The sequence below is a fragment of the Carettochelys insculpta genome, chromosome 1 (genome assembly GCF_033958435.1).
Source record: "Carettochelys insculpta isolate YL-2023 chromosome 1, ASM3395843v1, whole genome shotgun sequence".
In the NCBI taxonomy this organism is placed as follows: domain Eukaryota; kingdom Metazoa; phylum Chordata; order Testudines; family Carettochelyidae; genus Carettochelys; species Carettochelys insculpta.
In genome coordinates this window covers 2,528,970-2,546,848 of record NC_134137.1, presented here as the reverse complement: position 1 = coordinate 2,546,848, position 17,879 = coordinate 2,528,970, and positions in this window count along the sequence as shown.

Here is a 17,879-nt window from a genome sequence, read left to right as displayed (position 1 = left end):
AAACGATAGTAAAATGTTTTTTAAATACATTAGAAGCAGGAAGCCTGCTGAAAAAGCAGTGGGGCCCTTGGACAATAAAGATATAAAAGGAGCGATCAAGGAAGACAGTGCCATTGCGGAGCGATTAAATGATTTCTTTGCTTCAGTCTTCACGGCTGAGAGCTGAATAGTAACAAGTCTCCAGGACCAGACGGTATTCACCCAAGGGTTCTGAAAGAACTCAAATGTGAAATTGCAGAGTCATTAACAGTGGTTTGTACCCTATCCTTTAAATCCACTTCGGTACCCAATGACTGGAAGACGGCCAATATAACGCCAATATTTAAAAAAGGAGCCAGAGGAGACCCTGGCAATTATAGATCGATAAGTTTAACATCAGTACCAGGCAAATTAGTAGAAACAATAGTAAAGAATAAAATTGCAAGGCACGTAGAAGAGCACGAATTGTTGGGCAAAAGTCAGCATGGTTTCTGCAGAGGGAAGTTGTGTCTAACTAATCTATTAGAATTCTTTGAAGGCGTTAATAAACATGAGGACAAGGGGCACCCAGTGGACATAATATGCCTAGATTTCCAGAAAGCCTTTGACACGGTCCCACACCAAAGGCTTTTATGTAAATTAGGCGGTCATGGGATAGGAGGCAAGATCCTTTCATGGATCGGGAATTGGTTAAAAGACAGAAAACAAAGGGTTGGAATAAATGGTAAATTTTCACAATGGAGGGGGGTAACTAGTGGTGTTCCCCAGGGCTCAGTCCTGGGACCGATCCTGTTCAACTTGTTCATCAATGATCTCGAAAATGAGGTAAGCAGTGAGGTGGCAAAGTTTGCAGATGACACCAAGTTGTTCAGGACAGTCAAAACCAAAAGGGATTGTGAAGAACTTCAAAAAGATCTCAGCAAACTGAGTGATTGGGCAGCAAAATGGCAAATGAAATTTTATGTGGGTAAGTGTAAGGTCATGCACATTGGAAAAAAATAACCCAAATTACACGTACAACATGATGGGGTCAAATTTAGCTACGACACATCAGGAAAGCGATTTTAGAGTTATAGTGCATAGTTCTCTGAAGACATCCACGCAGTGTGCAGTGGCAGTTAGTCAAGCAAATAGGATGTTAGGAATTATTAAAAAAGGGATAGATAATAAGACAAAAGATATCGTACTTCCCCTATATAAAACTATGGTACGCCCACATCTTGAGTACTGCGTGCAGATGTGGTCTCCTCACCTCAAAAAAAAGATATATTGGCATTAGAAAAGGTTCAGAAAAGGGCGACTAAGATGATTAGGGGCTTGGAACGGGTCCCATATGGAGAAAGGCTAGAGAGACTGGGACTTTTCAGTCTGGAAAAGAGGCGATTGAGGGGTGATATGATAGAGGTATATAAAATTATGAATAGTGTGGAGAAAGTGAATATAGAAAAATTATTTACCTTTTCCCTTAATACAAGAACTAGGGGACACCAAATGAAATTGATGGGTGGTAGGTTCAAAACTAATAAAAGGAAATTTTTCTTCACACAGCGCACAGTCAACCTGTGGAAGTCCTTGCCCGAGGAGGCTGTGAAGGCCAGGACTCCATTAGGGTTTAAAAAAGAGCTCGATAAATTTTTGCAGGTTAGGTCCATAAATGGCTATTAGCCAGGGGTAAAGTATGGTGCCCTAGACCTCAGTACAAGGGCAGGAGATGGATGGCAGAAGGTAAATCACTTGATCATTGTCTTCTGTTGTCCTTCTCTGGGGCACCCGGCATTCTTATGTTCTTATGACAGGGGCTTGGGATGTGTGAGGAACAGCCTGAACTACCCTGGCATTCCAGTTATGGCTGTTCATGGCTCCCCCAGGCCAGAGCCTGGTGACATTTTATCTTTACTTTTTATACCCAATCATCAGTGCATCATGAATGTTTGCAGAGCAAAGAACACTCTGGAATGGGGACAACCTGGCTCCTGTCCTAAGGGATGTCAACAAGGTTGGTGGATGTTTCCGGTCGGAATCCTGGACCCAGACTTGTTGAGATTACAAGGACTTTACCTCCCAGGAATGTGCATGGGGAGTCCTGAGCATCAGGCAGTGCTCTGAATAAAAGGGGTGGGAGCGAGGGCTCAGGTACTTTCACTGGCCAATTTCCCCAGCGTGGTGTAAAAGCCAGGGGTGTTCTGCACAAGAGGCGACCGCCCCCTGTGTACAATAGCACTGGGAGCCCAGTGGGGAGCACAAGGCTCAGGCTGTGTCAGTGTGTCTTTCCATCAGAGCCGTTCAGTCCTGACCAGCCAATCACAGCAGGGGCTGGGGGAAGAACATCCCCCTGTGATAGAATGACTGCACCTGAGCTGGGAGCAGAGACCTCAGGCCCCATCAGCAAATACCACAGGACTGTACTTCCCCAAGTACAGTTTGTTGTAGCTCATTGCTTTGGGAGTGGGGACCTTTGTACCAGGAGCCAAGGCCCTGAGACTAGTTTCAGGCCAGCTCCCCAAGACTCTCCAATTGCCTCACCAAACACTTCCCAGGGCTTACCTTGGGTGCACTGCTGATGGCCCTGGTCAGAGATGCCCTTCAGACTGTTATTTGATGGGCTTCCAAAGCACTGCCCCTGCCTATCTGCTGAGCTACAGCATCCAGTCTCCCCCAGTGGCTGCAGAGTTGGGGTCACATCCCACAGCAGAGTCGCACAGACACTGAGGGCAGCTCAGCTCAGCTCAGCTCAGCTCTCCGAAGGCTCAGGCACAGACACATGATACATCTCCCAGCAGCACAGCCTCAGTGGGACCAGAACCCCATTTAAACCCAACTTACTCATGACTCATGGCCTTCCTGCTTAGGCCACTTCGGTGTGGGAAAAATGAATGAAAATGGACAGCGTCTTCTCAAACTTTGCACGTACCACAATCTGTGCATCACAAACACATTTTTCCAAACCAAGCCACAGCACAGAGTGTCATGGAGACACCCACACTCGCAACACTGGTATCAACTAGACGTGGTCATCACTAGATGTGATAACCTCAAAAACGTCCTTCTGACACGCAGTTATCACAGTGCTGACTGCGATACAGATCACTCGCTAATTTGCTCTAAATTCAAGATGAGACCAAGAAGCTGCACCACTCTAAACCAACTGGAAGGCCCTGCATTGATGCCAAAAAGAAAACAAACTCATAGAGACATGAAAAGTTCAGAGAGACCCTCGAGGAGAATCTGCGCAGCAGCCCTGGGGGTGCCGATGTGACATCCAGACGGCAGCGTCTGAGGGATACAATTTACAACAGAGCCTTGTCGGTGTTTGGAAGAAGAGCTGGAAACACAAACGACTGGTTCGAAGCTATCTCTGATGAGATGATTCCAGCCATTGAAAAGAAGCGCGCTGCACTCCTGGAGCACAAACACTCACCAAGCCAGAGTACCCTGCAAGCGCTCAGAGCAGACAGAAAAACAGAACAGCAGACAGTCAGGTGCTGTGCCAACAACTACTGGCTCGAGCTATGCAGCAGCATCCCGACCAGTGTTGACTCTGATAATCTCAGGGGAATGTACAATAGCATCAAGAAGGCATGAGGACCCACCCAGAACAAGATGGCACCTCTGAAATCCAAATCTGGTGAAGTCATCGCTGACAAAGCCAAACAGATGGAGAGCTGGGTCGAGCACTACTGCGAGATGTACTCACTTGAGAACATTCTGGTTGATACAGCCCTCGATGCCGTCGAGATCCTACCAGTAATGGACGAACTGGCTCAGGAACCAAGTGTGGACAAACTGAAGACAGCCATCGACAGCATTGCGGTAGGAACGGCCCCTGGTCAGGATGGTATACCACCAGAGGTAATTAAGTGTGCCATGGACACCTTCCTGGAACTCCTACATGAGCTATTGTTCCTGTGCTGGAAAAAGGGGAGGTTCCACAGGATATGCGCGATGCTAACATTGTAACCTTGTATAAGAACAAAGGAGACAGAAGCAACTGCAACAATTACCATGGAATCTCCCTCCTAAGTATCACTAGTAAACTGGTCGCTTGCATCATCCCTGGCAGACTCCAGAAGATTGCTGAGAGGATGTATCTGAATCACAGTGCGCATTCCATGCAGAGAAATCTACGGTCGACATGGTCTTCTCTCTGAGGCAGCTGCAGGAGAAATGCAGGGAGCAGAGGAAGCCACTCTATATTGCCTTCATTGATCTGACCAAGGCCTTCACCTTGGTGAGCACGGATGGACTGTTCGAACTGCTCCACAAGATAGGCTGTCCATCACGGTTACTCAAGCTGATCCAGTCTTTCCACAAAGACATGAGAGGAACCATTCAATATGATGGCACATTATCGGATGTTTTCAGCATCAGGAGTGGTGTCAAACAAGGATGCATCCTTGCTCCAATGTTGTTCGGGATCTTCCCAGTCCTCCTGAAGCACGCCTTTGGATCCTCCACAGAGGGCATCTTTTTGCACACAAGATCTCATGGGAAACTGTTTAATCTTGCAAGGCTGAAAGCTAAACCTAAGGTGCCGGAAGTCCTCATCAGCGTTATGCTGTTTGCAGATGACACTGCTGTAGTGTCACACACAGAGGACCAGCTTCAGAAACTGCTGGATCAGTTCTCCAAAGTATGCAAGGACTTCTAGCTTTCCATCAGCCCAAAGAAGACAAACGTACTTGATCTGGACGTTGCTGAACTTCCATCAATCAGCATTGAAAACTATACATTAGAGGTTGTCCATGAGTTCCTTTACCTTGGGTCCACCATCACTGACACCCTGTTATTGGAGACTGAGCTAAATAGGAGGATCGGAAAAGCAGCCACAACTCTGTCCAGACGCACCAAGTGAGTGTGGAATAACATCAAGCTGTACACCCACACCAAAATGCAAGTCTACAGAGCTTGCATCCTCAGCACCCTCCTTTACGGCAGCGAGTCTTGGACTCTGCACGCCCGCAAGGAAAAAAGGCTGAACGTCTTCCACTTGCGCTGCCCCAGGCGCATCCTTGGAATATCATGGAAGGACAGAGTGCCAACACCGCCGTCCTTGAGCAAGCTGGAATCCCAACCATGCACACCCTCCTCAGGCAGCGTCAGCTCCGCTGGCTTGGCCACGTCCACAGGATGAATTATGGAAGGATCCCAAAAGACATCCTTTATGGCGAGCTAGCCTCTGGCAAAAGACCTCTCGGATGCCCCCAGTTGCGCTACAAAGATGTTTGCAAGAGGGACCTCAGAGAGGTAGACATCGAGCTGGACAGTTGGGAGGAGCTGGCAGACGATCGCAGCAGATGGAGGCAGGAACTACACAAGGGCCTTCAGAAGGGTGAGATGAGGATCAGACAGCTAACAGAGGAGAAGCGAGCCCACAGAAAGCACAGTAAGGACCTACCAGACACCCACGACACATGCAACAGATGCAGCAAGGACTGCCAATCTCTTGTGGGTCTTCACAGTCACAGTGGATGCTGCAAATGATGATCCCAGATGGAACTACGAAGGGCGCGATCCATAGTCTACGTAGACTGAAGGATGCTACTACTCTGCATAAAGGCTTTGTAGAGAGGGAGCTCATAAGTTGTTCACACTTTTGAGCAACCAGTAAGAGATACTGCCAGCTGTTGTCCCAACTCTTGGTATCGATTGTTTACACTGGGTTTAATAATGAAGAAAAGTGATTTTATTCAGTACAAAAGTGGTTGTTAGTGAGAGCAGACAGCTCAAAGGAAATAAAATTAAGCAAAACACCAGCTCAGCCCAACGCACTGAAAGACCTTGTTACAAGCCACAATTTCTCACCCTCATCCTTATTTCAGGTAAAGTCCTTCTCCGGCCAGAGATGTCCTTTCAGACCTGGGCCCAGCAGTTCTCCTCCACCCTTCACCTTACAGTCCTTTATTTACCCAGCTGTTTTCAAGAACCCTTTCCAGGTAGGGAGGCCCTCTGTAAAGTGAGCTGAAGACAATCATTTTGCTTTGCTTGCCTGACACAGAATTGCCCCTGGGCAGGAATCCTTTATTCAGTTTCCTAAACTGCCTGCAGAAAAGTACAAAATTCAGGCTGAATCCCAGCATGTAGTAGCACTGACACATGCCCTTGTAGCATGTCTGCAGGGTGCCAGTCCTCCCTTCCTCAACTCTCTCTTGCCATGTGGCTTCTAGCTTGTGTCTGTCCTCTTCCACCTTGTGCCTGGTGGGCTAGAAATAGGCTTTTCTCAACCTGAACACATTGATAATGAATCAACAATCGATATTCCTGGCTTCTGACACCAGAAAGGCACATGCACACAAATAGAGTAAACACGTTCGGGGGATTACAAGCTTTTCAATGATAGGTTACATGAAATACCTTGCATAAAGCGTATCTGAGTCAGTCATATTCATAGCCACAGGTCTATTTCCAGGAAGAGAAGCCAGGGTCACCAAAGGAATGAACTGATATCAGGCCATGTGTGCTCCTGCGTGAGCCGAGCAGTCATGCCCCGCCGAGCTTTCTTTGTTTCCCATAGAAAAAAAATGACATGGAAGAGGATGGGATTTTGTGTTCCCTGTGTGGAGTGGCTGGACTATGTCAAACCTGGCCCTGAAACCTCCCCTGGGTGCACGAATTTCAACTCCTCCCCAAGTTCCTGCACCCGTTGTCCTCAGCTTTAACGGGAGTGGTCATTGTATGGGGAGCAGCTCCCCCATCCGCCTATGTCCTGTGCATCCCGACCCCTTGCCAAGACTTAACAATACACCTAAAACCCTGCTACCCGTTCATACCCAAGCCCTGCCCCACTGAGCCTTGCCCCCTACAGCCGGAGTCCTCTGCATCCAACCCCCGAGCCCCCTAGCACAGAGTTCCCCCCACCGAGCTGCCTGCGCTCACACCGTGCTGTGTGAGCCCCTGCAGCATGACGAGGTGCCATAGCCAGACCTGCACGACACTGACGCCCATTCACCTCATTCGAACCCACCTCTCACCAAGCCCAACTCCCCAGGACCCCGATCCCCGACTCTGAGACCCCCACACTGAGACCCCCACAGCAAGACCCCCTCCCACTCGTGAGCCCCAACCACCCTCCCTGGAAGCCCCTATGGAATCCCACTGCCACTTCCCCTTGCACCCCCCTAACAAGCCGCTGTGCCCCCCACCTGGATCCCCACCCACTGAGCCAATTCACACGTTTCTCCTGTGGGAGCACGTCTGCCTGCCTCACACCAGGTGCACCAGACACAGAGGCAGGGCCCCAGGTGTCTCTGCGGCAGGCCCAGCTGTTGTGCTTTGTCAGGGTTGGGTACGTCCTCTCCACTGAGCCTATGTCCTGTGATGGGGGCTGGGGGAGGCTGCAGCGCAACCTCCCAGCATTGTGCAGCTAGTGGCCTCGTCTTCCACAAACAGGCTGGAGCCTCCAGTCTATTTTATCGACAAACAAAAGCTGCGAGGGTCTCGGAGCTGTTAATTTTTGGCCCAGAGTTTCAATGGTCGGTGCTGAACGCCATCAGGGGCAGCAGTAGTTGTGTTTTTCAGTCTCTGCGGCTGCCTCATTGCATTCGTCGGGTTCCTAATGGGAGTGTGGTTAAATGGTCAACTTGTCTCTGCTAAGTGTAGCCAGTTCTGAATGATTCCCAGCAAAGATTCCCTGGGCTCTTCTGACTAGTGCTGCACATAGTAGTAGTAGTTGTAGTAGGCATCCTTCAGTCTGCATAGAGTATGTATCACGCCCTTTAAAGTTTCAACTGAGGACTTCATTTACAGTGTCTATTGTGACTATAAAGACCCACACGAGAGTGACAGTCCTTGCTGCATCTCTTGCAGATGTAGTGGGTGTCTGGCAAATCCTTATTGTGCTTTCTGTGTGCTCGTTTCTCCTCTGCTAGCTGTCTCATCTTCAACTCGCCCTTCTGAAGGCCCTTGTGTAACCCCTGCCTCCATCTGCTGCGGTCGTCTGCTAGTTTTTCCCAGTTGTCCAGCTCGACGTCTACCCCTCTGAGATCTCTCTTGCAGACATCTTTGTAACGCAACTGGGGGCGTCCGGGAGGTCTTTTGCCAGAGGCTAGCTCACCATAAAGGATGTCTTTTGGAATCCTTCCATTGTTCATCCTGTGGACGTGGCCAAGCCAGCAGAGTCGACGCTGCCTGAGGAGGGTGTGCATGGTTGGGATTCCAGCTTGCTCGAGGACGGCAGTGTTGGTCACTCTGTCCTTCCATGATATTCCAAGGATGCCCCTGAGGCACCGCAAGTGGAAGACGTTCAGCCTCTTTTCCTGGTGGGCATACAGGGTCCAAGTCTCGCTGCCATAAAGGAGGGTGCTGAGGATGCAGGCTCTGTAGACTTGCATTTTGGTGTGTGTGTACAGCTTGTTGTTATTCCACACTCTCTTGCTGAGTCTGAACAGAGTTGTGGCTGCTTTTCCGATCCTCTTATTTAGCTCAGTGTTCAACGACAGGGTGTCAGTGATGGTGGACCAGAGGTAAACAAACTCATGGACGACCTCTAACGTATAGTTGTCAATGCTGATTGATGGGGATTCAGCAACATCCTGACCGAGTACGTTCGTCTTCTTTAGGCTGATGGTAAGCCCAAAGTCCTTGCACGCTTTGGAGAACCAATCCAGCAGTTTTTGAAGCTGGTCTTCTGTGTGAGACACTACAGCAGCATCGTCTGCGAACAGCATGTTTCTGATGAGGGTTTCTCGCACCTTAGACTTAGCTTTCAGCCTTGCAAGGTTAAACAGTTTCCCTTCAGATCTTGTGTGCAGCAAGATGCCCTCTGTTGAGGACCCAAAGGCATGCTTCAGGAGGAGTGCGAAGAAGATCCCAAACAATGTCGGAGCAAGCAAGCATCCTTGTTTGACACCGCTCCTGATTCTGAAAGCATCCGATAATGCGCCGTCATATTGGATGGTTCCTCTCATGTTTTCGTGGAACGTCTGAATCATCTTCAGTAACTGTGGGGGACAGCCTATCTTGTGGAGCAGGTTGAACAGACCATCCCTGCTGACCAAGTCAAAGGCCTTGGTCAGGTCGATGAAGGCTATGTAGAGTGGCTTCCTCTGCTCCCTGCGCTTCTCCTGCAGCAGCCTTAGAGAGAAGACCATGTCAACGGTAGACCTCTCTGCGCGGAATCCGCACTGCGATTCGGGGTACACACTCTCAACAATCTTCTGGAGTCTGCCAAGGATGACCCGAGTGAACAGTTTACCAGTAACGCTTAGGAGGGAGATTCCATGGTAGTTGTTGCAGTCGCTTCTGTCTCCTTTGTTCTTATGCAATGTTACAATGTTCGCGTCACGCATATCCTGTGGAACCTCACCCTCTTTCCAGCACAGGCACAGTAGCTTATGCAGGGGTTCCAGGAGAGTGTCTGCGGCACACTTGATTACCTCTGGTGGTACCATCCTGACCAGGGGCCTTTCCTGCTGCAATGCTGTCGATGGCTCTCTTCAGTTCATCCACAGTCGGTTTTTGATCCAGTTCTTCCATTACTGGTAGGAGCTCGACGGCATCGAGGGCTGCATCAACCACAATGTTCTCGCATGAGTACAGCTCGGAGTAGTGCTCAACCCAGCGCTCCATCTGTTTGGCTTTGTCAGCGATGACTTCACCAGATTTGGATTTCAGAGGTGCCGTCTTGTTCTGGGTGGGTCCTAATGCCTTCCTCATACCCTCGTACATTCCTCTGAGATTACCAAAGGCAGCACAGGTCTGGATCCTGCTGCATAGCTGGAGCCAGTGGTTGTTGGCACAGCGCCTGGCTGTCTGCTGTACTGTTCTTCTGGCCTCTCTAAGTGCTTCCTGGGTACTCTGGCTAGGTGAGCGTTTGTACTCCAGGAGTGCAGCGCGCTTCTTTTCAATGACTGGAATCATCTCATCAGAGTTAGCTTCGAACCAGTCGTTCGTGTTTCTAGCTCTTCTTCCAAACACTGACAAGGCCATGTTGTAAACTGTATCCCTCAGATGTTGCCATTTGGATGTTGCATCGACACCCCCAGGGCCGCTGTGCAGATTTTCCTGGAGGGTCTCTCTGAACTTTTCAGCTTTCTCCGAGTTTGCCGTCTTTCTGGCGTCAATGCGGGGCCTTCCAGCAGGTTTAGAGCAGTACAGCTTCTTGGGTCTCAGCTTGAGCTTAATAACAACTCTCTAGCCATGTCTACACGTGCACGCTACTTCGAAGGAGTGACACTAACTTCGAAATAGCGCCCGTCACGGCTACACGCGCCGGGCGCTATTTCGAAGTTAACTTCGACGTCAGGCGGCGAGACGTCGAAGTCGCTAACCCCATGAGGGGATAGGAATAGTGCCCTACTTCGACGTTCAACGTCGAAGTAGGGACCGTGTAGTCGTTGCACATCCTGCAACTTCGAAATAGCGGGGTCCGCCATGGCGGCCATCAGCTGAGGGGTTGAGAGATGCTCTCTCTCCAGCCGCTGCGGGGCTCTATGGTCACCGTGGGCAGCAGCCCTTAGCCCAGGGCTTCTGGCTGCTGCTGCGGCAGGTGGGGATCCATGCTGCAGGCACAGGGTCCGCAACCAGTTGTCGGCTCCTTGGATCTCGTGTTGTTTAGTGCAACTGTGTCTGGGAGGGGCCCTTTGAGGGAGCTGCTTGCTGTTGAGTCCGCCCTGTGACCCTGTCTGCAGCTGTGCCTGGCACCCTTATTTCGATGTGTGCTACTTTGGCGTGTAGACGTTCCCTCGCAGGGCCTATTTCGATGTGGTGCTGTGCAACGTCGATGTTGAACGTCGACGTTGCCAGCCCTGGAGGACGTGTAGACGTCTATTTCGATGTTGGCTTCACGTGTAGACGTAGCCTCTGAGAATGGTTAACCAGCTAGTTATGCACCCACTGTATAGTGGCCCCATCTAAGTTGCTTTTACTTAGTTTGTGGATAAGAACATCATGTGAGACCATGTCAAATGCCTTACTAAAGTCTAGGTGTACCACATTCACCGCTTCTCCCAATGACTGGATCAATCCCAGTCTCCACCGGATAGCCACTGACTGCTACACTTACCTACATGCTTCTAGCTTCCATCCTGCACACACCACATGATCCATCCGCGCAAGCTCTGTGATTCAATCACATTTGCTCTGATCCTACTGACAGAGACCAAAAACTACAAGATCCCTGCCAAACACTCATAAACTTTAATTACCCACCAGGAGAAGTAAAAAAACAAATTGAGAGGGTCAGACAAATACCCAGAAACCAGCTACTCTCAGATAGACCCAAAAAAGCCAAGAACAGAAGACCACTTCTTATTACCTACAGCCCCCAACTCAAACCACTTCAGCGTATCATTAAAGACCTACAACCTTTCCTAAATCATGATGCCACGCTCCAGAAGGCCCCCGGTGACAGGACTGTTCTCTCCTATGGAAAACCTCCCAACCTTATGAGGATCCTCACTAGCAATCACAGGCTATACTACAATAATACTAATCCTGGAACTTCTTGCAACAAGCCCTGTTGCCAGCTCTGTCCACATATCTATTCTGGAGATACTGTCACTGGACCTAACAACTTTAATTACAGAATCACAGGCACATTCTCCTGTTCCTCAACTGGAGTCACATTTGCCATCATGTGCCAGCAATGCCCACACATTGTGTGTACTGGACAAACTGCAAACACTCTCTCCAAAGAATTAATGGACACAGAGGAGACATCAAAAGTCTCCAAATGCACGAACCTGTCAGCCAGCACTTTAATGCAGGGGGACATTCTGTTGAAGGCCTGAAAGTCTGTGTTCCGGAGAAAAGAGACTTTAACAACTGTCTACAGAGAGCATGTTCGGAACTAGCATTTTTATTGAAATCTGACACATTAACACATGGTTTAAATGGGGACAACAGTTACCTGACCCATTATAAGAACTCTTGCACATACTTTGATGTTTAACCTAAAACTTAACTTCCCCACCCCGACCCTCCTCTTTCTGCTTTTCCATCTGATTTGCCAACTTTGGTAACAATTTTTCTGATTTGTCAACCTTGGTAAAAATTTTCGGACCTCTGTGCTTTATATATGGAGTCTGTTCTGGTATGGCTATGATCTGAAGAAGAGGGTCTGTCCCAGGAAAACTAATCACCTAACAAATTATTTTGTTAGTCTTTAGAGTGCTACATGACAACTATTTTCTTCCACAAGACTTGTTACCTTGTTCACAAAAAGCCACCAGATTGGTTAGGCATGGCTTGCTCTTTACAAATCCATGCTGGCAGTTACCTATCACCTTAATTTCTTCCAGATGTTTCCAGATGAATTCCTTAATTATTTCCTCCATTATCTTTCCCAGCACAGAAGTTAAACTTATTGCTCTGCAGTATCCTAGATTGTTCTTTATTCCCTTTTTACAGATGGGCACTACCCTTTTCCAGTCTTCGGGAATCTCTCCTAACTTCCAGGACTTTTGAAAGATGATAGCTAGAGGCTGAGAAACCTCCTCTATCTGCTCCTTGAGTATTCCAGGATGCGTTTAATCAGGCCCTGACTACTTGCAGGCATCTAATTTTTTCCAAATAATATTTAACTTGTTTTTTTTTTTTTTTTTTTATTTTATCCTGTAAACCTGTTGTTAATATCTCCCATGATGGTGATTCTACAACCTCCCAAGGCAATTTATTCAGATACTTCAGCACCTTGACAGTTAGGATTTTTTCCTAAGGTCGATTTAAACCACGCTTGTTTCAATTTAAGCCCATTGTTTCTTGTCCTGTAATCAGAAGATAAGGAGAATAATTTTTCTCTCTCCTTTTTGTAACATCCTGTTGGGTACATGACAGGGAGGAAGTCAGGACTCCTGAGTTGCCTCTGTCATTTGAGATGTTACCTCAGCAACTCACATCTCCCCGTGTCTCACTTTAAAAAGGGGACAGGCTCCCAGACATCATTTGCTGGGGGTTTGGCAGCTCCTTCAGTGAAAGATGTTGCAGGTATGATGATAGTTACTGATGAGAATTACTGGTTTGTGATCTGAAAGCAACAGTCGGTTGTGCCTTAGTATCTTCCCTCAGTCATCTTTCTCTGTGTCTGTCTACCATCTACTCATCATCCTGGGCATTTCCAGTGTATTGGGCTCTGCAGAGACCTAAGAATTGTCCCCAGGATTTCCCATTAACAATGTTCATTTTTAAATATAAACAAATACACAGAACAGCCAATTATACCTTTACTGAGCACAGAGTGTAGAAATTCTCATCTGACTTTGGGAAGACCTCTTAATTGCTGTTTACTCCTAAAGACAGAGGAAGAGCACAGAACCACAGGCAAGAATACAGAAATATTTGCGAGTGTATCGCTTGTTTCCAGCCTGTTTACAAGCAGATGCTCACTTTTCCCTAGAGGCTGAGTGAACCTCACTGGGGACTGCACAGAGCTGTTTTATAAACTTCTGTCTGCTCTCATCATTGTCTATTGCTGCAGATGCTGGGGTGAGCGAGGTGTGGGGCACAGCTACCTCTGTGGGATTCCTAGGTAGGTTCACAAGTATCTCTCGTTTACTTTGGGGCTCACCTGCTTGACAACCCCAGTGCAATGTGCATGTGTTGGGACAGAGAGTAAATCTGTGGTCCTTCATGTTCTGCAGAGCCATTACACATGCCAAGGCCCCTGCCCTGGAGAATGAGATTTCTCCAGTAACACTGGCCATAAGGTCCCCCTTTGCTGTCCCCCGTGGCTGGATGATGGCAGGGTTTCAGTGGCAGAGAGGATCCCTTGGGAGGAAAAATGTTAGCAGACTCATAGTACAATGCCAAATTCTGAGGCCATGTTAATGCTGAGGAACTGTCACTTTCTGCTTTCTCACCCAAGATCTCTGGCTGCGAACACAGAGTTGGTGAGAAGAGTTCTGACCTTATTTTATTTTGCAGGCTTCTGACTCCAGTCTTTGGTCCTTCCTCTGCCTTTTTTTTTTCTTTTTTTGTTAGCTTACAGAGCCCATTATTACCATTTAAGATAATTAACATATGTTCCTCAGGCTTCTCACTGTCAGGCATTTATGACCTCCTGAAGCCTCTTCCGGTTCCATGGGATGTATGTTTCTAAAATGTTCGTGGTTGTCCACAGTAACCCCTAAATCATTCTTATCGTCCCTGCATTCCACAGTACAGTGCTGAAGAACACGGGTTGGGCCTGTGTTCCCTGTTCTGAGAGGGCAACTTTGCATTTGACTAAAATAAAACATCTTATTTCCATTGCCCCATGTCAACAAATGTTCCAGATCCTTTAACATATTTACCCTGTTCTGCTCAACATAGTCTCTCTGCCCATTTTTGGGTCACCCACAAATTGTGTCAGTAGGAGTTTTCTATTTCCCACAAGGTCATTCATGAAAATATTGAATAGCTTCACACTTACAACTAATCTCTGCAACTCACCACTTGGACTAGCCCCATTCCCTGTCCATGGCCCCTTCATATCTTCTTTCTGAGATCTCTCAGCTTGTTTAAGTGCATTTAATGGCTGCACTACTGAAATTGTAATATGTTTGTCTCAGCTGAATGTTGTGAACTCATGTTCCGCAGAGAACTCAGAGTCTGTTGCATTTTGCTGGTTCCCTTGATGAAATAAATCTCCAGGAAAGGAGATTTGCCCCACTGCCTGGCAGGTATCCTGGGAAGGAGCAAGGCTAAGGGAGTAAACCCTGACAGAAAATCCGGAGGAGAGTCCTCAGGCGGTTCTGTGCCAGCTTCTGGCATTGATCCAGCAACTCCTACATCTGAGCTGGTACCAGACGTAGGGGTTATCCTCTCCTTTGGACTATATCAGTAAAGCCAAGAGGGGGGCCCTGGCGTCTGGGCAGCCCAGGGTCCCAAAAAAAAAAAGAAATTGCCCAGGCTCGCGCCTGGAGAGGTACTCCAACATCGCTTAACAACATTGAACCAACATGGGAGATAACAGATACCGGTTATAAGCTCTTGCTCGATTGGCGTACAGAACGAGCGCCAGGGGTTGCCTTCGATGGTGGGAGAGATCATCGCATCTCACTGGACAGTCACCGCCCGCCTCAAGCTGGGCAGCCCCCAGCCAGTAGGGTACTGTCCCGCCACAGTTACCTGCCAGACACCCACTACACATGCAACAGATGCACCAAGGACTGTCACTCTCGTGTGGGCCTTCACAGTCACAGTCAATGCTGAAAATGATGATCCCAAATGGAACTATGAAGGGCACGATCCATAGGCTACATAGACTGAAGGATGCTGCTACTACCAGGAAAGCAAGAAATCAGGGTTGCTTGACATCATTTGATTTCTAGAAACCATCTTGTTGATTGACATTACCTGTATTCCTAGACTGAGTTTTAACTAATACCATGCCTCCTTCTCCACTGTTTCCTGCCTTTGCCAGATCCTGTTTTATTTTTAACATTTTTTAAACCATCTCCAAGGGGTAGCTGTGTTAGTCTGTAGCTTCACAAATAATGAGCATTCCTATAATATGTTAGTGACAAATAGATTTATTAGGTCATGAGCTTTCATGGGTAAAACCCACTTCTTCGGATAAAAAGGGAGTAAAAAATTGAATCCATGGTTTATACAGTGGGGGCGGAAGCAGTGTTTGGGGGTTGGGGAGCAGTGGGGAAGTGTGACCTGTCACTGGGAGGACCAGTTGATGAACCAAATTAAGTAGCATGTGTCCCATTCCTGTGAATATTCCTAACTCTGTCTACTTTTAACACAAAACTATCCAGTATTTGCTTTTGTTCTTTCATTTGTTTTCCCTCTGCTTCTGCCTGATTGCGTACATGTGGTTCACAATAAAACGTGTGTCTGATTAGTCACTTAGTAACTCTGGTGTTTGTACTTCTAAGTTTCTACTGTAGATGCTGTTTCACACCTTTCTTGAAGACTAATGCCCTGGGCAATGTGGATGTCTTCGAGTATGTCTACATAGCAGCCTTATTTCAAAATAAGCTATTCCAGAGAGCTATTCTGAAACAGCTTTTTTAGAAATAACACAGCTACACATAAAAGCCAAGTCTACACTGGGCCAAAATTTCGAAAGGCCATGCTAATGGCCAAATCAGAGACTACTAATGAGGCACGGAAATGAATATTCAGCAGCTCATTAGCATGCTGCCGGACGCAGCGTTTCGAAAAAGCCACGTTTCGATCACGTGTGCCTTGTCTACATAGGGCCCTTTTTGAAAGGACCCCGCAAACATGGAAATCCCCTTATTCCTATCAGATGATTTCCATGTTTGCAGGGTCCTTTCGAAAAGGGCCCTGTGTAAATGAGCCACACATTATAGAAACGTGGCACTTTCCAAATGCCGTGGCCAGCAGCTTGCTAATGAGGTGCTGAATATTCATTTCAGCGTCTCTTTAGTGTTTTCCGATTTGGCCATTAGCATGGCCCTTTCGAAATTTTGGCCAAGTGCAGTCACATCCAAAAGGCATTTCAAACCTAGCACTTACCTATTTTGAAATACAGTATCTATATATCTATCCATCTATGCAGCCTATTTTGAAATAAAGCCATTGGATTCATTATAGCCTATTTCAAAATAGGCTGTATTCTCTGTCTTAACAGAACCTATTTCAAAATTTCTATAGTCACCATTCCTCATAGAAGTTACATCTACAGTACCCCTGCATGTTTGAAAGGGGCATGTTACTGAGAGATTTTGGAAGATGCTAACGAGGTGCTGAAATGGATACTCAGTGCCTCATTAGCTTAATAGTGGCTGCGCGCAATTTGAAAGTGCCGATTTTGTAATGCATGCTGCTCTTGTAGTCAGAGTTCGTTCGAGAGGACACCCCGACTTCAAAAGCTCCTTCTTCCCATTTTGTTTTAGCAAGAAGGGGCTTTTGAAGTCAGGGGGATCCTGTGGAAAGGATTCCATCTACAAGGGCAGTGTGCATTCTGAAAGTGGCACTTCAAAGTACCGGAGGGTTAGCCGCAGCTACACGTGAGCCGGAACTTCAAAGTTAACACTCAGGAGTTGTTGCGGGGGAGAATTAGCTTAATGGAGAGCTGCATATGCAGCGCAGCACTTCATTAATCATCTCCCAACACCCTACTTACCATGCGCCCTTTGAGGTGGGGAGGTAGTGTAGACACAGCCCTTGTGTCCCCTGGCTTCTCTTATCAGTATGATACACTCTATAACTTCCCTAGGCTTTCATTTATTTTCATGCCTGCTTTCCCCTCCCCTCTGAACCAGGACAGATTTTTAGCCACCATGACCGTGGCCACATCTGTGGGATTGTGACCACTTGGGAAGCTTGGCCATTATTATTAAACAATTCCCAACTGACATTCACAATTTTCTGATTCAGTTCTTCCTCCCACTTCTTTGGCTCATAGTTATCAGACTGTGAAAGTGGCCCAGTTTTGTTACCAAATTTATCCATCGCTGCTCTGGAATGTCCTGAGTTAGAACAACACTTTCTAAGCTAGCAAGGTTTAGAAATTTCCAGGGTGTTGTAGTTCCATCATTACCTCCAGTCTGGCCCTATTCATGGCTTCACTTTTCCTGGTGGGAAAGTCTCTTGCTCCGGAGCTCCTGCTCTCTCTGGAGGCCTCCCTAGATTACAGCGATTCTCATCTCAGCCGATGGCTTCACTTTCTTCGCGTAATAGTTTCTCTTTCTGCAAAGTCTCTCTTTGTCTCTTACATGCTGTTTAGATGAGTAACACTTACAAAAGAAAGAAAGGTGAGCAGTAATGTACAGACCCTTGATTTCAAAAGAGCAGACTCAGACTCCCTGAGAATACTGATGGGAAGAATACTCTGAGAAAAGAAGATCAAGGGAAAATGAGTTCAGCAGAACTGACAATATTTTAAAGAAGTCTTGCTGAAGGCACGGGAACAAACCATCCCACTACAGGAAACACAAATGTGGTAGGCAACCAGCTTGGCTTAACAGGGAAATCCTTGGTCAGCTTAAGCTAAAAACGAATGTGTA